Source organism: Bos grunniens, chromosome 25 (assembly GCF_055505025.1).
Source record: "Bos grunniens cultivar Pamir isolate PY7600 chromosome 25, Bosgru_T2T1.0, whole genome shotgun sequence".
In the NCBI taxonomy this organism is placed as follows: domain Eukaryota; kingdom Metazoa; phylum Chordata; class Mammalia; order Artiodactyla; family Bovidae; genus Bos; species Bos grunniens.
Window position 1 is genome coordinate 14,703,236 of NC_141189.1, and position 23,542 is coordinate 14,726,777.

General features: G+C 38.4%; 1 protein-coding gene and 1 pseudogene across 2 annotated transcripts in view; one reads left to right on the forward strand and one right to left on the reverse strand.

The window, feature by feature from the left end:
• The window catches only part of TPST1 (tyrosylprotein sulfotransferase 1), a 106,304-nt gene that overhangs the window by 78,506 nt on the left and 4,256 nt on the right, over window positions 1-23,542 (reverse strand). The window lies entirely within an intron of this gene.
• Window positions 16,986-17,191, forward strand: LOC147345047 (cytochrome c oxidase subunit 7C, mitochondrial pseudogene; annotated as a pseudogene).

The following is a 23,542-nucleotide window of genomic DNA, read 5'->3' on the forward strand; positions in this document are numbered from 1 at the left end:
AAGGAGTAGGCTAAGGCTTAAGTAAACAAGACAGAAAGTGAATGAGAAATGAAACTGGAAAGATGGGCAGGGGTCAGATCTTATGAGTCAGGGACTTCCCTGGTGGTCCAGTAGTTAAGAATCCACCTTTCAATGCAAGAGACACAAGTTTGATCCCTAGTCATGGAACTAAGACCCTACATGCTGTGGGGCAACTAACCCCACATGCTGCAGCTAGAGAGCCTACATTACACAACTACAGAGTCCACCCACTCCTGAGTCTGCGTGCCACAATGAAAGATCCTGCATATCACAGCTAAGACCTCAATAAATAAATATATTTTATATCCCTAACCTGATCCACAGGTTAGGGATATAAAATTTTATCATAGATTCCATCAGATATGACTCATATAAAGATTCTAAGCAGGGAGTTACTTAATTCTATTTAGGTTTATATGATCTCAGTCTGGCCAAAACTATTTTAAAAAACAAAGTTGTAAGATTCACAATTCCCAATTTCAAAACTTACTACAGGGACGTCCCTGGCAGTCCAGAGTTAAGACTCTGCTTCCAGTACAGAGGGTGCAGGTTTGACTCCTGGCCAGGGAAACTAGGAGCCCGCATGCCGTGCAGTGAAAAAATTAAAAACGAAACACAAAACTTACTACAAAATGACAGTAATGAAATTAATGCAATACGAGCATTATAAAACAGGCACACAGATGACTGGAAGTCCAGAAACAAAGCATTAGATTCATGGTCAACTAGCTTTTGACAAGGACGCCAAGATAACTCAGGGAGGGAAGAGCACTCTTTTCAACAACTGACACTAGGACAGCTCGATATCCACGTGTAAAGGAAGGAAGTGGAATACTTAGTCACCAAAATTAACTCAAAAGGAGCCAGAGACCTAATTGGAAGAGCTAAAATGATAAAATTCTTAGACAAAAACAGAAGTGCAAATTTTTGTGACCTTGTGTTAGGTCATAGTTTCTTAGATACAAAAGTACAAGAGACAAAGAAAGAACAGATAAACTAGACTTCATCAAAATGTAAAACTTTTGTACTTCAAAGGACAATATCCTAAAAGTGAGAGACAAACCAAAAACTGGGAGAAGATATATGCAAATCACATCTCCAGTAAGGGACCTGTATCCAGAAAATATAAAGAACTTACAATTCATCAGTAAGGACAAATAACCCAATAAAAAATGGACAAAAACTCTAAACAGATCTTTTCCAAAGAAGGCATACAAATAGTTAATTAGCACATGAAAAAATGCTCAACAATGTTAGTCTTAGGAAAATGCAAATCAATACCAAAATGGGATACCATTTCAAACCTGCTAAACAGCAACAATAAAAAACACAGACAGTAACAAATGAAGAGAATAACAAATGAAGACAGTAACAAATGTGGAGAAACTGAAACCCTCATATATGCCAGTGGGTGGGACTGTAAACTGGTGAGGGCATAGTCACTTTAGAAAACAGTAAGTCAGTTCCTCAAAAAATTAAACACAGAGTTACCATACCATCCAGCAATTCCACCCAAGAGAACTGAATACATGTGCCCACAAAAAGAACTTGTACACAAATGTTTGTGGCATCATTATTCATCACCAGAAAGTAGCAACAACCCGAATGTCCATCAACTGATAAATGAGTAAATAATAAATGGTGCATCCATGCAATAAAGTATTATTCAGTCATAAAAAGGAGTACTGATACATGTTACAATTTGGATGAACCTTAAAAACATTATGCTAATTGACTAAAGAAGCTCATAAAAGATCACATATTGTATGATCTCATTTATACAAAATATGCAGAAAAGGCAAACTTGTAGAGACAAAAATTAGTAGGTTCCTGGGGCTGAGGGGAAAAGGAAGATGGCAGTGACAAATATGTGGTTTCTTTTTGGGCTGATGAAAGTGTTCTAAACCCAGGTTGTGGGAAAATTTATGGTTTGTGGATTACATCTCAATAATACTGCTTAAAAAAAAAAGGACTACACACTTATTAGGATGGCTTAAATAAAAAATTCTGACAGACAATATCAAGTGCTGACAAAGATAAGGAGCAACTCTTTCTCATACATTGCACAATGGTATGTCCACTATAAAAAAGAGTCTGTGCAGTCGAATGACATATATGGGGAAACAATCTAAGAAAGAGTGGATATGTGCATAACTGATTCACTCTTCTGTACAGCAGAAACTAACACAACATTGTAAATCAACAATACTCCAATAAAAATTACGGAAAAAGAGAGTCTGGCAGAGTCTAATAAATATAAACATACTTACGTTTATATTTAAACATATACTTATCATACAACCTAACAAGTGCACTCCTGAGTTCTATAGAAATGAAACCTACATTTCAGCCTGAGGCTCCAGAATGCTCAGTAGTTGTGGAGCCCGGGCTTAGTTGTTCCGTGGCATGTGAGATCTTCCTGGACCAGGGATTGAACCCGTCCCCTGCATTGGCAGGTAGATTCTTAACCAATGGACCACCAGGGAAGTCCTACTCTGAATTTTTAAAAGAGGAATTGCTAGGTCAAAGGGTGTAAGATGTGCTTGATTTTAAAACTTTTAATACATATTTTATTTACCTCTTTCTCATTACCCTACATTCAAATCTGATAAAATTTCTGCCAGCTCTCCCTTCAAAATATAGTCAGAATCCCACCACTTAACATTTCCACTAGGACCATCCAGATTCTCCACCAGGATTTCTGAAAGGTGCCCTTACTTCTGCTCCTGCCCCCCACAGTCTGTTCTCAACTCAACAGCCAAAGAGATCTTTCCAAAACTTAAGTCAGAACGTGTCAATCCTTTGCTCAAAGCCTGGTATTATCTTTCAAAATGGTCTTGAAAAGGTTTATTTGAAGACATCCAACACTAAATCTCACGTTAAATTCCTCTGTCTCATTCTACTGATTCTGTCAATAGTCATCAAAAGCACTGATGGAAGTCAGGCTTATTAACACTATTCCAAAACAGTAGTTTGCTGTTCAAAGTGAAATAGTAGAGGCTTCTTCACATTAGAGGCTTGGAGAAGGCAATGGCACCCCACTCCAGTACTCTTGCCTGGAAAATCCCATGGACGGAGGAGCCTGGTAGGCTGCACTCCATGGGGTCGCTAAAAGTCGGACACGACTGAGCGACTTCACTTTCACTTTTCTCTTTCATGCATTGGAGAAGGAAATGGCAACCCACTCCAGTATTCTTGCCTGGAGAATCCCAGGGATGGTGGAGCCTAGTGGGCTGCTGTCTATGGGGTCGCACAGAGTCGGACACGACTGAAGCGACTTAGCATAGCATAGCATAAGGACTCAAATGAAGGCAACTTCCTCTTCACTAAGGGACAGTTTGGGGTAAAGAAAACCCTGCCATGTATCCCAGCATGTGTCCTCACAACTTGATGGTTGAGTCAATTAACATAATTTGAGGTGATTTTTTTCAAGCCTTCATTACTGTTGTATTTTAAATTGAACACTGTCTTCCCCAACACACTTAGGGGAAAAAAGTATGTTCTATCTCCCCTTTCAAATGTTCAAAAGCAAGTAAGACAGTAGTCAAAGGCCTTGTAAGAGATACAGAAAAGGAAAAGAAGAGGATTCTCGGTTTCCCCAGAAATATTCTCATTACTTTTTACTAAGTTTATGAAGCCCAAGGTCCTGTCCTTTAGATGTTTCTTAACTTGAAGAATCATAGAGCATGAATGCTACTTTACATCATTTGGTCCAAGGCCCAAGTAGCACATTCTTCTCACCACCTCTTTAAATCTTACCTGTTCTTTGAAGGTCACTTCATTTATTGGGTATATTTTACTTACTCCAAAAGATTTTAAAGTCCTGAAGCTCAGAAACCTTGTCTATGTCCCGTTCCCTACCACAGCATGCTTCACAGAGCACAAGGTCGCAGTGTACACTGAGCCTTCAAAAAGCATCAGTAAACTACTCAGACTCAGAAGAAAACATCTATAGAAAAGAGACTCTGCAGAGCTTGAGGCCTCTATTCATACCTCAATACTGAGTCTTCTCAATCTCTGGGAAAAAGTAGCTCTATAATTTAAGAAGAAAGCTTGTCTGATAATTACCATTACATATTTGACCACTGTCCGCCTGCATATGCACACACATGCACTCTTACACTGGCCTCTTTCCATTTCCTAAAGTCCATATCACTGTATTTTCAGACAAGGAGGCTCAACATTTTCTCAAATGGGACATTTACAAAGCTGAGGCTGAGCTAGAAGGAAACATGAGAAAGTTCGGTCTCATCTTTATCTCCAGGAGAAAGAAAAAGCACAGCCTCAGACATATCTGAAAAATTACTATTAACAAGACTTCTCTTCCCCAGAAAGCCAAATCAAAGACTCCCAGAAATAAAGTTCTGGAGAAAAAGAAAAGGCTGACATTAAACTTCATATTTGGATCACTGTCAATTTTATAAAGATTTCTAAGCAAACAGTTTCAGTCAACAAACATAGCGGTGTAAGAGACTGGTAGTCAGCAGACCATGCCCAACACTCGGCACATACACACAGGCCCACATGTGCTCATGAGCACATTCTTTACATCCTTCCTTTAAAATCCGGAAGGTAGCCATGTGCTACATACAAAGATATTCTGGGTAGATTTTCCAGCAAAAGATAAATTATAGGAATGCAACAATCCCCTAAAAGCTTTCTTTCCTTTGTTAATCATTAGCTTCTTGCTTTCTGTGCTTATTCATGCCAACCAATGGGGCAAACAGAAATAGCCAATGCTACCTTGCCTCCTGTCCAAAGTCCTGTCCAGAGATGGTTTCTCTATTTGCTTCCAGCTTTTTAGCAAAAAGAAAAATTCATGTCTTTGAACTTGATGATTAGTAAGTGTCCAGAGGTTAATTTGAATGAGTTTTGTCATTTAGCAGAAACTTCAAATAAACCCACTGCTGTAAAACCAATCTTTATGTCTGCTCATGATCAGAGTACCAACACAGGAATATCTTTTTCTAGCCACCCCCTGGGGACTGACTGGCACTAAAACAAATGGTAAGAAGAATACAGTATACACAACTGCTGATCTCTGGGAATCTACTGGGACTCTGGGAGTGTACTGGGATTTTCGTTTCAATAAATCCCATGGCCAGAAGGGAAAAAGCTGGACCTAATGCCTCATAGTCAACAAAAGAGTCCAAAATGCAGTACTAGGATGCAATCTCAAAAACGACAAAATGATCTCTGTTCGTTTCCAAGGCAAACCATTCAAAATCAAAGTAATCCAAGTCTATGCCCCAACCAGTAACGCTGAAGAAGCTGAAGTTGAACGGTTCTATGAAGACCTACAAGACCTTTTAGAACTAACACCCAAAAAAGATGTCCTTTTCATTATAGGGGACTGGAATGTTAAAGTAGGAAGTCAAGAAACACCTGGAGTACAGGCAAATTTGGCCTTGGAGTACGGAATGAAGCAGGGCAAAGGCTAATAGAATTTTGCCAAGAGAACACACTGGTCATAGCAAACACTCTCTTTAAACAACACGAGAGAAGACTCTACACATGGACATCACCAGATGGTCAACACCAAAATTAGACTGATTATATATTCTTTGCAGCCAAAGATGGAGAAGCTCTATACGGTCAGCAAAAACAAGACCGGGAGCTGACTGTGGCTCAGATCATGAACTCCTTATTGCCAAATTCAGACTGAAATTGAAGAAAGTGGGGAAAACCACTAGACCATTCAGTTACGACCTAAATCAAATCCCTTATGACTATACAGTGGGAGTGAGAAATAGATTTAAGGGACTAGATCTGATAGACAGAGTGCCTGATGAACTATCGACTGAGGTTTGTGACACTGTTTAGGAGACAGGAATCAAGACCATCCCTTAGAAAAAAAAAATGCAAAAAAGCAAAATTGTTGTCTGAAGAGGCCTTACAAATAGCTGTGAAAAGAAGAGAAGTGAAAAGCAAAGGAGAAAAGGAAAGATATACCCATTTGAATGCAGAGTTCCAAAGAATAGCAAGGAGAGATAAGAAAGCCTTCCTCAGTGATCAGTGCAAAGAAATAGAGGAAAACAATAGAATGGGAAAGACTAGAGATCTCTTCAAGAAAATTAGAGAAACCAAGGAAACATTTCATGTAAAGATGGGCTCAATAAAGGACAGAAATGGTACAGACCTAACAGAAGCAGAAGATATTAAGAAGAGGTGGCAAGAATACAAAGAAGAACTGTACAAAAAAGATTTTCACAACGCAATTAATCACTGTGATAATGTGATAATCACCCAGATAATGCTGTGATCACTCACACTCACCTAGAGCCAGACATTCTGGAATGTGAAGTCAAAGGGGCCTTAGGGAAGCATCACTAAGAACAAAGCTAGTGGAGGTGATGGAATTCCAGTTGAGCTAGTTCAAATCCTGAAAGATGATGCTGTGAAAGTGCTACATTCAATATGTCAGCGAATTTGGAAAACTCAGCAGTGGCCACAGCACTGGAAAAGGTCAGTTTTCATTCCAATCCCAAAGAAACGCAATGCCAAAGAATGCTCAAGCTACCGCACAATTGCACTCATCTCACATGCTAGTAAAGTAATGCTCAAAATTCTCCAAGCCAGGCTTCAGCAATACGTGAATTGTGAACTTCCATATGTTCAAGCTGGTTTTAGAAAAGGCAGAGGAACCAGAGATCAAATTGCCAACAACAGCTGGATCATCGAAAAAGCAAGAGAGTTCCAGAAAAACATCTACTTCTACTTTATTGACTATGCCAAAGCCTTTAACTGTGTGGATCACAATAAACTGTGGAAAATTCTGAAGGAGATGGGAATACCAGACCACCTCACCGGCCTCTTGAGAAACCTGTATGCAGATCTCGAAGCAACAGTTAGAACTGGACATGGAACAACAGACTGGTTCCAAATAGAAAAGGAGTACGTCAAGGCTGTATATTGTCACCCTGCTTATTTAACTTATATGCAGAGTACATCATGAGAAACGCTGGGCTGGAGAAACACAAGCTGGAATCAAGATCACTTGGAGAAATATCAATAACCTCAGATATGCAGATGACACCACCCTTATGGCACAAAGTGAACAAGAACTAAAGAGCCTCTGGATGAAAGTGAAAGAGGAGAGTGAAAAAGTTCCCTTAAAGCTCAACATTCAGAAAACTAAGATCATGGCATCCAGTCCCATCGCTTCATGGCATATAGATGGGGAAACAGTGGCTGACTTTATTTTTTGGGGGTCCAAAATCACTGCAGATGGTGATTGCAGCCATGAAATTGAAAGACGCTTACTCCTTGGAAGGAAAGTTATGACCAACCTAGATAGCATATTAAAAAGCAGAGACATTACTTTGTCAACAAAGGTCCGTCTAGTCAAGGCTAAGTTTTTCCAGTGGTCATGTATGGATGTGAGAGTTGGATTACAAAGAAAGCTGAGCAGTGAAGAATTGATGCTTTTGAACTGTGGTGTTGGAGAAGACTCTTGAGAGTCCCCTGGACTGCAAAGAGGTCCAACCAGTCCATTCTGGGGGAGATCAGTCCTGGGTGTTCATTGGAAGGACTGATGTTGAAGCTGCAACTCCAATCCTTTGGCTACCTGATGTGAAGAGCTGACTCATTTGAAAAGACCCTGATGCTGGGAAAGATTGAGGGCAGGAGGAGAAGGAGATGACAGAGGATGAGATAGTTGGATGGCATCACTGACTCAATGGACATGGGTTTGGGTGGACTCCGGGAGTTGGTGATGGACTGGGAGGCCTGGCGAGCTGCAGTTCATGGGGTCGCAAAGAGTCAGACATGACTGAGCAACTGAACTGAATGTCTAGGACACAAATAGAGACAACAGCACATGTTAAACTCAAGCGTGGCATTTCTAAAGTTCAAATCCAGTGAAATGATGTCTGGGAATTACTTCAAAAATATCTGAAGGCAGATGTGTGGGAAGGAGAGAAATTATATGACTACGAGTTAATCACTGTTGAAGCTGAGCGATGGGTACTTGAGGGCTCAACATAATTTATTTCTGCATATGTTTGAAAATTTTTATAATAAAAGGGTTAAATGAAATAAAACAAAAAGTTCAAGTTACCAAGTTCTAACCTTCTCAGACTTATAAGTCAGAGCCCACGGCAGGCTAGCCTTCCTATCCTGGATTCTTCACTTACGTTTATCGTCTTTTTAAGTCACCCATGAGAGAGAACCCAAAGAAAAGAAAGAACAACTTTGCTCAAACTATACACTCTTATTCAGTTATTCAACTGGGCAATTTTCCCACCAACCTCTCAAGTTTAGAATAGGAAACTATTCAAGTAACTACAATAGGAAAAATAGAAAAGAAGATGCCACTGAAATAATATAAAGGCAGCCTAGTGTATTAGTCAGAAAACTTGGGCTCTAATCTGAAAGTCATTTTATCTTAGTCACATGGAACTAGATAAATCATTGAGCATCAAGTTCCTCATTCATAAAACAGGGATAATGATAAACTCTTTTCCAGATATAATTAGAGTAGAAAGTATAAGAAGTAAGACCGAAGAGACAACGCAAAGATAAAGGAACACCTGCAAGTTCTCTTGTTTCCCAGGCTGCTGTGACCATCAGGTGAACAACCTGTGAAAGGACCTCTAAAGAACACAGGCCTGTGGCACCCCTCATACACTGGCTTCGGCTCTTCCTCTAGCTTCATGTCTTGGCACTCCCCCCAGAAGCCTGCCCCTTTCAGGACCACCCCGCATCCACACCAGGCCCTCCACACACACCTGGCCCCTTCCCATGCTGCTGCCTCCTGTGTCAAGCCCCATTCTCTGTCGTCCATGCCTCCTGAGTGCTCTTTACTCATCCCCCTTCCCCTCAAAATCAATTGCTTCTTCTTCTGTAACCTCAAGCCTTGGTAAAAACACATTAGTTTGCACACTCATGCACTGTATTGTGGTTAGTTTACCCCCACTAAACTATAAGCTCCCTTAGAGCACAAATTAAAACCCATTCATCACTCACGCAGCAGGTGCACTATTATCAAATAAAATATAAAGGAATTTATAGATGAATAAGCACTAGTGAAATCTTCTTTCTTAAATCTCTTTAAAATGCCTACAGAGTCATCTGAAAGAAAGCAAATGTTCAACAAATAATGTCAAAAATGAAACCAGGAACTACAAATAAACAAAACCAAAGTAATCTGGAGGTCATGAAACAATTTTGCAATCCCAGTCATTATTCCAACTGAGTTTTTTCAGTTGAATCTACAAAATTCATAGAAGATGGGGAAAACAACTTTTCCAACACTTTGGAAAGAACCATACAGATATTAAGGTGGTAGCAAAAATATTTTAACTGTTATGATACTAATATTAATCAATGGAACAAAATAGAAAGCCTCAAAAAACAGCCCCAACTACGTACATAAATTTTTAAACCAGTCACAAAACATCATTTAACTTATGGCATTGGTTTTTCTGGGGCTTCCCTTGTAGCTCAGTCAGTAAAGAATCTGCCTGCAATGAAGGAGACCCAGGTTTGACTCCTGGGTAGGGAAGATCCTCTGGAGAAGGAAACGGCAACCCACTCCAGTATTTCTGCCTGGAGAACCCCATGGACAGAGGAGCCTGGCAGGCTACAGTCCATGGGGTAGCAAAAGTTGGACATGACTTAGTGACTAAACCACCACCACCATTGGTTTTTCCAGTAGTCATATACAGACGTGAGAGTTGGACCACAAAGAAGGCCAAGCACCAAAGAGCTGATGCTTTCAAACTGGAGAAGTGCTGGAGAAGACTCTTGAGAGTGCCCTGAATTGCAAGGAGAGCAAACCAGTCAATCCTAAAGGAAATCAACCCTGGATATTCATTGGAAGGACTACTGCTGAAGCTCTAATACTTTGGCCACCTGATGCGAAGACACCCTGATGCTTGGAAAGATTGAAGGAGAAGACAGCAGCAGAGGATGAGATGCATCACCAACTCAGTGAACATGAATTTGAGCAAACTCCAGGAGATAGTGGAAGACAGAGGAGCCTGGCATGCTCCAGTCCATAGGGTCACAAAGAGTCAGAACACAACTTAGCGACTGAACAACAAAGAACAACTGGGTTCCCTCAACCACACTCCTACACTCACCCAGCTTCATCTATGGCAGCCCCCTATTTATTTTCTGATGCCTCACAAATCTATATGCAGCCAAAACTTTTATGCTAAATCCCAAGAACTGATCATTCAAAAACCAAGGGATAAACTCTATCTGGATTTTCCACTGGGCCTATCAAATTCAAAGAACACAAAATGGAACATATTTTCTCTAGTAAATCAATCCTCCTCTTTAGTTTTCTCTACTGGTAAATGAACCACTTCCTCCCAAATGCACAAGCTAAAAATCTGGGAGCCTTTCTGTAGCTCCTTCCTTAATCTCTTCATACACAGCAGATAAAGTCCTATCAATTCTGCCTCCTTTATAGCTCTTGAATCTTTTCTTCTCCCTTTTCTTCCCTTGTTGGTATGGCTTTAAGTCTCACCCTCATCTTATTCTCAAAGATAACTCCATAGCCTCCTGACTACTACTCTCTGACTTCCTTTAGTCAGTTCATTCACTATCCTGTTTCAGGAGAGATCTCTCTAAAATGTAAATAAACTTATGACACTCCCCTGCTTAAAACTCTTCAATGGCTTTCTACTTCTTTCAGAAAAAAGTCCTCACCATAACATAAGGCCCTTCATGATCTAGTCCTCACCTGGCCCTCAGCCTCTGCTTTTACTACTCCACATCATCAACACCCCAAATGCACACACACACACACACTCTCTCTCACCCAATGCTGCCTTCATCTTAACAACCTGAAGCACCACTTACGACTCCTACTCGTCCTTCAATATTCAGTTTCAAGACTATCCCTTCTAGGAAGCTTTCCTCACAGCTCTCTGCGTCATTCGACACAGGTGTCCTTCCTAGTGCCCTTGTACTTACCCATATCTTATTTCTTCTTATGTAATTCGTCTTTTTTCAGTAGATTGTGTACTTCTTGAAAGTAGGAACTTTTGAATGAGTTAATGGATTCTTGATTGCCAACAAGTTAATATAACTAGATTCTATGAGTGTAATTAGCTATAAAGATACTGACTACATTTTTATCCTACCTGCATATTGCACATCAATAAATGTTGCGTGAACCCACTAAACTTTTTTTCTCACTAAAATCCCAGACAGCTAACATTTCACTATAATTACACTATAATTAGAATACTGATCAATCTTTCTTCCTGATTCCAATGTGAAAATACAGTTTGACTATATTCAGAAAGACTAAAGTACAAAGTTCAATTCTTGTTTTTCCCCCTCTGGCCCTTGCTCTTCTAATCCACTTTCTTTATTGATCAGTCTATTTCATCTATCATTTCATACTCTCATTGATGAATAAATCAGAATCTTACTTTTTTTTGTACTCTCTTAGTCTCACTGCAACAAACCAGAAGATAAATTAACACTTCTGTCCCAGAATCATTTTACATACAAGGAAACTGAAGCTCAGAAAGAATAAGCAACTCATTTAAGATATCAATACCTGGCAAACCAAGCTGGATCCAGGTCTGGCTCTAAAACTATGATGACAATTCCATAGTGCTTCCCTAGGCTTGGCATAAACAAAAAGCAACACAGACAACATGAATATGCAAATGAAGTGAATTTAAAACTCTGGCAGTGTTATAAGGCTTTCATCAGCCTATGATTTAAAAAATGCACCTAGCTTTTGATTTATCCTATTTCAGTCATCTCAGATCTAATTAGAATGATAGAAAAAAACTCTAAATCCATGTATGCATTCTGCTTTATTTGTATAAACGAATACCATGCATTTTTGCACACTTTCTGCAAGTCCCTGATGACTTCATCAAGATGGGATCAAGAATGGAGAGCTAGATCTGGTCCCAAGAAATAACAGACGTACGTGAAAGGCATCAAGCAGCTCTACAATTCCTGTGTTTTTCTGCAGTTTAGTTTTGCTTCAGTACAATCACTCTCAAATGTAAATAAATCCCCACTTCTGTCAAGAGAAATTATGTGTCTGACACAAAGTTACTTACAGCTGGAATTCTGCGACCTTCTTCATAAAAATTTGGGTATCAAATCTTTGATTAGAAATCACTATTAAAATAATTTCTATGAGAAAAATTGAATTTTGCCTTTATACTCTTATATTCCTGTACCTTGCTAAAGATTATATAGTATAGGGTGTGGTTGGTATATTTTTCCAGAGTAGACCTCTTCCTGGAGTTCAATAATAAATGAATAAAATGCAATTCCCAGTAACAATACTCAAAATGTGGAACATTCTTGCTATAAAACCTTACTCTTACACTTCAATTAAATAAATATTTACTGAGCATATAAATGAGTATGATTCATCATTTGCCTTCAAAGAACTAGCATTTAGCAGGAGGGTGGAAAAGACAAGAAATTAGGATGCATATTCTCTCTCTCTCTATATATATATGATGGAATTAAAAGGTCATACAAAAGATGTGAAAAAATACAAGTTTTCCAAGAAAGGATCACATCCATAGGCTCATAAATGAATCTTAGAAGATAAACAGAACTCCCACTGTGGGAGTGATGGAAGAAAGAGTGTTTTGAGCAGAGAAAATAAGATAATAAGAAGCCTCAAACTAGAAAGGGATAGCATGTATTCAGAAAATAATACAAGTAGTCAGCTTAATCAGAGTGCAGAAAAATACAAGCAAACAGGAAAAACAAAAATGTCTTGAAGTTATCAGTAACCTAAAAAATGTGCTAAAACTAACATATGAAACACTTCTATGACATAAATATAAGAAAAGCCTAAAGGTAACACATCCAGCATGGCAGAGGAAAGACCTCTAAAAGCGTGATCGTCAATAACATTGATGAGAACGCTGGCACAAATGATCAAAACCAATTTTTTCAGAGATCTTAAAACTAACCAAAAGCTTGCAACAATTTAAGAAACATTTATTCATGAAAAGCAGCTGACTTTCAGTAAGCAAAGCAAGCTTTATGGCATTTCAACTTGCCCTATTTCCCTCTTCCCAGCTCCATGGAAGCCTGGGAAACCAACAACCAGTAAACGTGGCAGCTGTGAATAACAGCAGCCCAGAAGCCACTTAAGGAGCAGAAGAGGTTAGCAGGCCCCTTCAAAACCACATCTCTAAAGAACTGTACTATAGTACAGTATAGTATAGAACGGGCTATAGTCCATGGGACTGTACTGTACTACTTAGGGCCTCCCTGGTGGCTCAGTGGTAAGGAATCCGCCTACCAATGCAGGAGACAGAGGTTCGATCACTAGTCTAGGAAGATCCCACATGCTGTGGGGCAACTAAGCCGGTGCCACAACAGCTGAACCTGCCCTCTGGAGGCCGGGAGCCGCAACTACTGAAGCCCACGTGCTCTAAAGCCTGTTTTGACCCAAGAGAAAACCCTGCATTGAGACGCCAGAGCACCACAACTAGAAAGTAGCACCCACCTGCCACAACTAGAGAAAAGCCTGCACAGCAACAAAGATCCAGTACAGCCAAAAATAAATCAATAACATTATTTTAAAAAAGAACTGTACTACTTAACTTGTCCAGCAGCTCACTGGAAAAACTCCATTCTCAGGGCTTATCCTTACTGGACCTGAATCCAAGCACCCTCAATGTGAACAATCCTATCCCAGGGCATTTGTTAAAATAATCAGAGACAATTTTTTTAATGCCACAGCTGTCTGCAGTGGCAACAACAACTGGGGCAAATACATTGATTCAAAAACTTAAAAGGAAAAACTGAGGAAAGAGATGTACATAGAAGGTTCAGAAAAGCTTCAACATATTTTTAGGAATCTGGAAGGCACGTACATACCCAGGAAAGGCCTAGGAAGGCCCTACTCTTACCTCTGTCTGATCTTGATGTTCTACACAAGCAGAAAGTAAAGGTTAAGGCACAATGTAAACTGCTGGTGCATGAAGGGAGCCATAACACACGGAGAGACACACACACACACAGGGTCCCTCCACTAGGCTGGGGACTTATGGGTTGAATACATTAAGGAAATCTGCCCAATCATTTGCTAACCACTAAGAAAACCAAGCAGAGACTTCAGTGGTTACACAGGACAAAGGCTACAGAGTTAACAGAATTAGTCCAAAAAAGTAAAAAGCAAACAGCAAAAACAACAAACCCCTGGGAGAGAGGGTGATTTCCAGAGTAGCTGCATTACAATATTTAAAATGTCCATTTTTCAGCAAAAAGCATGAAGGACACACCAAAACAAGAGAGTATGACCCAAACACAGGGGGAAAATGGCAGCCAATAAAAACTATCCCCGAGGAAGCCCAGGTATTAGATTTAGTAGATAAGGAGTTTAAATCAGCTATTGTAAATACATTCAAAGAACTAAAGGACAGCATGTCTAAAGAATTAAAATGAATTATGAAAATGATTTCTCACCAAATAGAGAGTATCAATAGAGATAAAAATTATTCTTTAAAAAAAAGAAGCAGACATTCTGGAGTTGAAAAGTACAATAATTAAAATGAAAACTTCACTAAAGGGGCTCCACAGTAGATTTAAGCTAGCTGAAGAATCTGCAAACTTAAAGAGAGATCAATCTTCAGTCTGAATAACAGAAAGAAGAATGAACAAAAATGAATTCAGCCTCAGATCTGTGGGATATCATCAAGTTTACCAAAATATGCCAAAGTCTCAGAAGACAAAAAGAAAAAATCAGACTTATAGAAATAGCTGAAAACACCCTAAATTCAGTCAAAAATATTAATCTCTAAACATCAAGTAGGATAAATCGAAGAGATGTATAGTTATACACATTATAATCAAACTGTCAGAAGCCAAAAACATGATATTGAAGATACCAAGAAAAAAGTGACTTGCTGCATTGAAAATCCTCAGTAAGATAATGAGCTGACTTCTCAGTCAAAACCAGAGGCCAGAGACAGTGAGATGACATATTCACAGTGCTAAATGACAAAGAATATCAATCAAAAATTCTATATCCAGTAAAACTATCCTTCAAAAATGAAGGAGAAACTAAGACATTCCCAGTAAACAAAACTGAAAGAATTCAATGCTAGAAGGGCTGCTTCCTTTCCTTAAAAATATTTTTTAAGGAAAAAAGTAGATTTCTTCCTATACAAGAAATAAAGGGAGCCCTTAATGCTGAAATGAAAAGACTGGACAGTAACCCAAATCCACATGAAGAAATAAGCACTAATAAAGGTAACTGCACAGATAAATACAAAAGACAGTGAACATATTTTTGCTTGTAACTTATTTTTTATACAAAAGGAGACAACTGCATAAAGCAATAACTATAAAACCGTTGACAGGATCGTAATACAAAGTATGCACCTTGCAATAAGAATACAAAGAAAGAGGAAATGAGCAGAACTCTATTAAAACAAAGTTTTTGTGTACTATTGAAATTAAATTGATATTAATCCAAAGTAGATTGCTCTAAGATATTAACTGTAATCTCCAGAAAAATAAAAAATATTATAATAAAAGAAATAAGCTAATGAAAACATATACTGGAAAATTTTAATACAAAAAAATTTAATCCTGTCAACAGTTTTATAGTTATTGCTTTATGCAGCTGTCTTCTTTCATATAGAAACAAGTTACAAGCAAAAATATGTTCACCGTCTCTTGTATTTATCTGTGCAGTTACCTTTATTAGTGCTTATTTCTTCGTGTGGATTTGGGTTACTGTCTAGTGTCTTTTCATTTCAGCATTAAGGGCTCCCTTTATTTCTTGTATAGGAATAGGAGGAATAGAGAAACTAAAAAGACGTTAAGACATATAGAAAACAAATAGCAAAATGGGAGACATATTCGATTGGCCAGGGCTTCCCTGGTGGCTCAGACAGTAAAGAATCCACCTGCATTGTGGGTGACCTGGCTGCGATCCCTGGGTTGGGAAGATGTCCTGGAAGAGGACATTGCAACCCACTCCAGTATTCTTGCCTGGAGTATCCCCATGGACAGAGAAGACTGGCGGGCTATCATCCACGGGGTCACAGAGAGTCGGGCATGACTCAGCAACCAAGTACAGCACATTCAGTTGACCAAAAAGTTCACTGGATTTTTCCATAAGATGTTACCAGGAAACCTGAATGAACTTTTTGGTCAACCCAATAAATCCTAATATACCAGTAATCACATTAAATGTAAATGGATTAAACACTCAAGAGGTGAGGATTGGCAGAATGGATCAAAACAGAAATAAAAAACAATTAAAAAAAATCCATATATATGCTTTCTATAAGACATACTTGTAGAAAGTATGTCAACATATTAGGTACATATGTAAACACATATGCACCTAACAAAAACCCCAAATATAAGAAGCAACAACTACAAACTGATAGAATTGAAAGAAGAAATAGATAATTCAATAATAATAGTTAGAGACTTCAATACTCTACTTTCAATATGGATAACATAACCAGACAAAGGATTCACAAGGAACCAGAAGACCTGAACAACACTCAAGTCAACTAGATACAGCAAACATCTATAAAACAGTCCAAACAACAATGGCAGAATATATTTTGTTTTCAAGTGCACATGTTAACATTCTCTAAAACAGGCCATAAAAGAAGTCTTGGTAAATTTAAAGGACTGGAATCATACAAAGTACATTCTCCAAAGATAATGGAATGAAACTGGAAAACAATAGCAGAAAAAAAGCTTAGGAAATTCACACAAAGATGTGAAAATAAACACTACTCCCCTAAATAACCAATAAGCCAAAGAAGAAATCGTAAGGGAAGTTAGAAAATACTTTAAGATAAAAACACAAAACCTATGGTATGTAACAAAAGCAGCAAGAGCCACACTATGAGAAAATTTATAGCTGTAAATACTTCTAGTTAAAAAAAAAACTCAACTCAGGGGAACAAGGTCATGAGGAAAGGAGTGCATGGTACCCTGCTGCCATTTCTTGTGCCTTCAGTCTCTGCGCCTTTGGCACTATGATGGGACATAGCGTCCAGAGGTTCACAATCTTCGTGGTCTGTAGGAGCCACTAGGAGGAAAGTCCAGGGAAGAATATACCATTTTCAGTGGAAAACAAGTGTAAGTTACTAGCATGATTTTGTGCTCTGGGACTGGATTTGCTGCACTTTTCTTTATAGTAAGACATTAATTGCTTAAAAAATTATCCATGAGACAGATATGAAGAGGATCATTTTAAGCGGTGCAATCTCTGAAAAAAGGATCAAACATTTGAACTCAGCAGCCTTGTTATCTTTGTAAATAAACTTATGGCATAAAAAAAGATCTCAAGTTAGCATGTTATACATCTTAAACTTATACAATGTTATGTAAATTATATCTCAATTTTCAACTTTTAAATTTTAAAAATTAAGAAGATTTCAAATCAACAACCTAACTGTCCACTTCAAGAAATTAGTAAAAGAAGAACAAACTAAACCCAAAGCCAGAAGGAAATAATTAGTGAAATAAATACAGAAGAGAATAAAAGAATACAGAAAATCAACAAAATAAAAGGTTGATTCTTTGAGAAGATCAGAAGAATTGACAATCACTTAGCTAGACTGAACAAGAACAAAAGAGAGAAGACCCAAAACTAAAATCAGTAAATAACTACTGACTTTACATTAATGATTATAAAGGGCTATAGGGAATGCTATAAAAAACTATAATCTAACAAATTACAAAACCTACATGAAATGGACAAATTCCTAGAAAACACAGAGTACTAAAATCAACTCACAAAGAAGTAATCTGAATAAAGCTATAACAAGTAAAGAAATTGAATTAGCAAACAAAACTTCCCCCAAAGTCCAGGACCAGATGGCTTCACTGGTGAATGCTATGAAACATTAAGAATGAACACCAACCCATAAATTCTTCCAAAATACAGAAAAGATAGGAATACTTTCCAACTCATTCTGTGAAGCCAGTTTTCCCTGATTCCAAAACCAGACGAAAACAATACAAGAAAACTATAAACAAATATTCACTATATAAACGCAAAAATCTCCAACAAAATAGCAGCAAATCAATCCAGCAACACATATAAAGGATCACACACCATGACCAAATGTGGTATATCCCATGTGTGTAAAGCTGACTTAACATATGAAAATAGATTAATGTCACACACCATTATTAATAGAATAAAAGACCAAAAACCACCTGATAAATCTTAATAGGCGCTGAAGAAGCATTTGACAAAATCCAACACTCTTTCAGGCTTCCCTCATAGCTCAGTCTGCCTGCAGTGCAGGAGACCCAGGTTCGATTCCTGGGTCGGGAAGATCCCCTGGAGAAGGAAATGGCAACTCACTTCAGTATTCTTGCCTGGAGAATCCTATGGACAGAGGAGCCTGTCATGCAGTCGGACCCAACTTAGTGACTAAACCACCACCACAACACTCTTTCACAATAAACACAATTAATACGCTAGAAATAGAAGAGGACATCATCAACTTGAAAAACGACAACTAAGAAAACCCACAGATAACTTCACATTTAACAATTCCCTCTAAGATCAGGACCAAGACAAGATGTACACTCTCACCATTTCTAATAGTATTATACAGGAAATTTTAGCCAGGGCAATTAGGAAAGAAAAAGAAAGCAATCCAGATTGGAAGGAAGAAGTAAAACTACCTCTCTTCAGAGAGTATATATCGTATATATAAAATTCTAATAAAACAGTAAAAAACTATCAGAACTGTTACATGAGTTTGGTATAATTTTAAGATACTTGACTAATATGAAGAATTCAATTATATTTCTATATATTATCATTGACAATCCAAAAACAAAATTAACAAAAGAATTCCACTCACAATAGCACCAAAAGAATGAAACATTAAGAAATACACACATGGAACTCTGCTCAGAGATATGTGGCATCCTGGATGGGAGGGGGTTTGGGGGAAAATGGATACACGTACACGTATGGTTGAATCCCCTTGTTGTCCACCTGAAACTATCACAACACTGTTAATTGACTATACTCCAAAACAAAACAAAAATTAAAAAAAAAAGAAAAATTGGAAAGTGGATAAAAATACATGTATATAATGACTAATCTAAGATGCTCCTTAGTTTAAAATAAATGAAACAAACAAAAGAAAAATATTTAACAAAAAAAATGCAAAATTTGTACACTGAAAAACAGAAAACGCTTTTAAAGTAAATTAATGATGATATAAATGAGTGAAAAGTCATTACACACTCATGAGTTAGAAGACTAATAAGAATTAACATGCCAATATTCCCCAAACTGTTCAATGCAATCTCTATCAAAATTCCAATCAATGGTGTCAAGACAAATCAAAGAGTAAAAGAGTATTTTTACAACATATGGTGCTAGGACAACTGAATATCTATAAGCAAAAAATGAGATTGGACCCCTATCTCATACCTCATACAAAATTCACAAAGATGAATTAAAGATCTAAATGTAAGAGCTGAAACTATGAAACTCCTGGAAGAAAACATAGGAGATTTTCATGACTTTGAACAGGCACCAGTTTCTTAAATATGAAACACAAAACACAAGCAACAAAAGAAAAAAAGACAAATTGGACTTAATCAAAATTTTAAAACTTTATGCCATCAAGAAAGTGAAGACACCTACAGAATGGGAGATTTATATCTGTTAATCATATCTGATAAGGGTCTAGTATCCAGAATATGTAAAGAAACCTTACAACTCAGAAACAGAAAGACAAATAACTCAATCTGAAAATGGACAAAGAACACAGATTTCTCCAAAGATATACAAATAGCCAAAAAGCCCATGAAAAGTTGCTCAACATCTTTAACCATCAGGGAAATGCAATCAAAACCACAATGAGATATTACTTCACACATATTAGGATAGCTAGAACATGAAGGTCAGACAATAACAAGTTTTGGCAAGGAGGTAGAAAAATTGGAACCTTCATACATTGCTAACAGAAATGCAAAACAGAGTAGCCATTTTGGAAAACAGTCTAGCAGTTGCTCAAGATATCAGACCTACAGTTTTAGAGTTATATGACCCAGCAATTCCACCCACAGGTGTATATCCAAGAGAAATGAAACATGCGCACCCAAAAATTTGTACACAGATGTTTATAGCAGCATTAGTCGTAATAGTCAAAATGTACAAATACCCAAACACCCATCAACTGATTAATATATAAATGTGGTCTACACACAAAACAATATTATCCAGCAAGAAAAAGAAATAAAATACTGATACATTCTACAACATTGAAGAACCATGAAAACATGCAAAGTGAAAGAAACCAGTAACAAAGGACTACATGTCGTATGATTACATTCATATGAAATGTCCAGAACAAGCAAATCTGTAAAGAGAGAAAACACATTAGCAGTTGCCAAGGGACAGGGATTAGATTTGATAGACGGAGTGCCTGAAGAACTATGGATGGACGTTCGTGACACTGCACAACAGGAGGCGCTGATCAAGACCATCCCCAGAAAAAGAAATGCAAAAGGGCAAAACGGTTGTCTGAGGAGGCTTTACAAATAGCTAAGAAAAGAAGAGAAGCTAAAGTCAAAGGAGAAAAGAAAGATATACACATCTGAATGCAGAGTTCCACAGAATAGCAAGGAGATATAAGAAAGCCTTCCCCAGTGATCAATGCAACGAAATAGAGGAAAACAATAGAATGGGAAAGACTAGAGATCTCTTCAAGAAAATTAGAGATATCAAGGGAACATTTCATGCAAAGATGGGCACAATAAACACAGAAACAGTATGGACCTAACAGAAGCAGAAGATATTAAGAAGAGATGGCAAGAATACACAGAACAATTATACAGAAAAGATCTTCATGACCCAGATAATCATGATGATGTGATCACTCACCTAGAGCCAGACATCCTGGAATGCAAAGTCAAGTGGGCCACAAGAAGCATCACTACCAACGAAGCTAATGGAGGTGACAGAATTCCAGTATTTCAAATCTTAAAAGATGATGCGGTGAAAGTGCTGTACTCAATATGCCAGCAAATCTGGAAAACTCAGCAGTGGCCACAGGACTGGAAAAGGTCAGTTTTCATTCCAATCCCAAAGAAAGGCAATGCCAAAGAATGTTCAAACTACCACACAATTGCACTCATCTCACACGCTAGCAAAGTAATGCTCAAAATTCTCCAAGCCAGGCTTCAACAGTACGTGAACTGAGAACTTCCAGATGTACAAGCTGGTTTTAGAAAAGGCAGAGGAACCAGAGATCAAATTGCCAACATCTGCTGGATCATCGAAAAAGCAAGAGACTTCCAGAAAAACATCTATTTCTGCTTTATTGACTACGCCAAAGCCTTTGACTGTGTGGGTCACAATAAACTGTGGAAAATTCTGAAAGAGATGGGAATACCAGACCACCTGACTTGCCTCCTGAGAAATCTGTATGCAGGTCAAGTAGCAACAGCTAGAACCAGACATGGAACAACGGACTGGTTTCAAATTGGGGAAGGAGTACGTCAAGGCTGTATGTTGTCATCCTGCTTATTACATCATGCAAAATGCCAGGCTGGATGAAGCAGGAGCTGGAATCAAGACAGCCGGGAGAAATATCAATAACCTCAGATATGCAGATGACACCACCCTTATGGTAGAAAGCGAAGAAGAACTAAAGAGCCTCTTGATGAAAGTGAAAGAGGAGAGTGAAAAAGCTGGCTTAAAACAACATTCAAACAACTAAGATCATGGCATCCGGTCCTATCACTTCATGGGAAACACATGGGGAAACAATGGAAACAGTGAAAGACCTTATTTTCTTGGGCTTGAAAATCACTGCTGATGGTGACTGCAGCCATGAAATTAAAACATGCTTGCTCCTTGGAAGAAAAGCTATAACCAACCTAGACAGCATATTAAAAAGCAGAAACATAACTTTGCTGACAAAGGTCTATCTAGTCAAAGCTATGGTTTCTCCAGTAGTCACGTGTGGATGTGAGAGTTGGACCATAAAGAAATCTGAGCACCAAAGAATTGATGCTTTTGAACTGTGGTGTTGGAGAAGACTCTTGAGAGTCCCTTGGACTGCAAGGAGATCCAACCAGTCCATCCTAAAGGGAATCAGTCCTGAATATTCATTGGAAGGACTGATGCTGAAGCTCCAATACTTTGGCCACCTGATACAAAGAACCGACTCATTGGAAAAGACTCTGATGCTGGGAAAGATTGAAAGCAAGAAGAGAAGGGGACAACAGAAGATGAGATGGTTGGATGGCATCACCGACTTGATGGACATGAGTTTGAGCAAGTTCCAGGCATTGGTGATGGACAGGGAAACCTGGAGTGCTGCAGTCCATGGGGTCGCAAAGAGTCGGACAAAACTGAGCAACTGAACTAAACTCACAGGATGACAAGTGGGAGTTGGAAGTGACAGGTAGGGAGTGCAGAGTTTCTTGAAAACATTCTAAAGTTGTCTGTAATAAGGGTTGCACATGACTTTGCTGGTGCCTCAGTGCTAAAGAATCTGCCTGCCAATGCAGGAGAGATCCAGGTTTGATCCCTGGGTCAGGAAATCCCCTGGAGAAGGAAATGGCAAACCACTCCGGTATTCTTGCCTGGGGAATCCCATGGACAGAGGAACCTGGCGGGATATAGTCCATGGGACTGCAAAAAAATCTGGCACAACTATAGCAACTAAACAACAACTAAAATATACCAAACATACTAAAAAAAATTATACCTTAAATGGGCGAACGTATGAAATGTGAATGATAGCTCAATAAAGCTGCTACCAAAAATAAAAGAAAGTAGACTGGGCCCTATGCATGAAACTTTTTAGGGCAACTGCTACTAAAACAGAAGACTTTTCTTTTTATTGAAGGGTAACTGACTTACATTACTATATTAATTTTAGGTGTACAACATAGTGATTTAATATTTTTAAACATTACAAAATGGTCACTACCATAAGTCTAGTTACCACCTGTCACCATACAAAGTTATTACAATATTTGACTACATTCCCTATGCTATATATTACATCCCCAAGATTTATTTTATAACTAGAAGCAATTCTTAATCTCCCTCACCTATAAAAGATTTAAATAGGATCCAGAGTCTCCTAACAAAATATCACAAAGGTCCAGGATACAATCAAAAGTCAGTCATCAAAAGCCAGTATAAAAGTGTGTTTAACCACAAATTTAACCCAGGAAACAATGGAGTCTCAGTTTCCCTGGAACCTCTTAATAGCATATGGAACGGCTTCCAGAATTTTGTTGTTCAGTCGCTCAGCCGTGTCCAACTCTTTGTGACCCCATGGACTGCAGCATGTCAGGTTTCCCTGTCCTTCACTATCTCCCAGAGTTTGCTCAAACTCATGGTCCATCAAGTTGGTGATGCCATCCAACCATCTCATCCTCTGTCATCCCTTTCTCCTCCTGTCTTCTATCTTTCCCAGCATCAGGGTCTTTTCCAATGAGTCAGTTCTTTGTATCAGGTAACCAAAGTATTGGAGCTTCAGCACCAGTTTTTCCAATGAATATTTACGGTTAATTTCCTTTAGGATTGACTGGT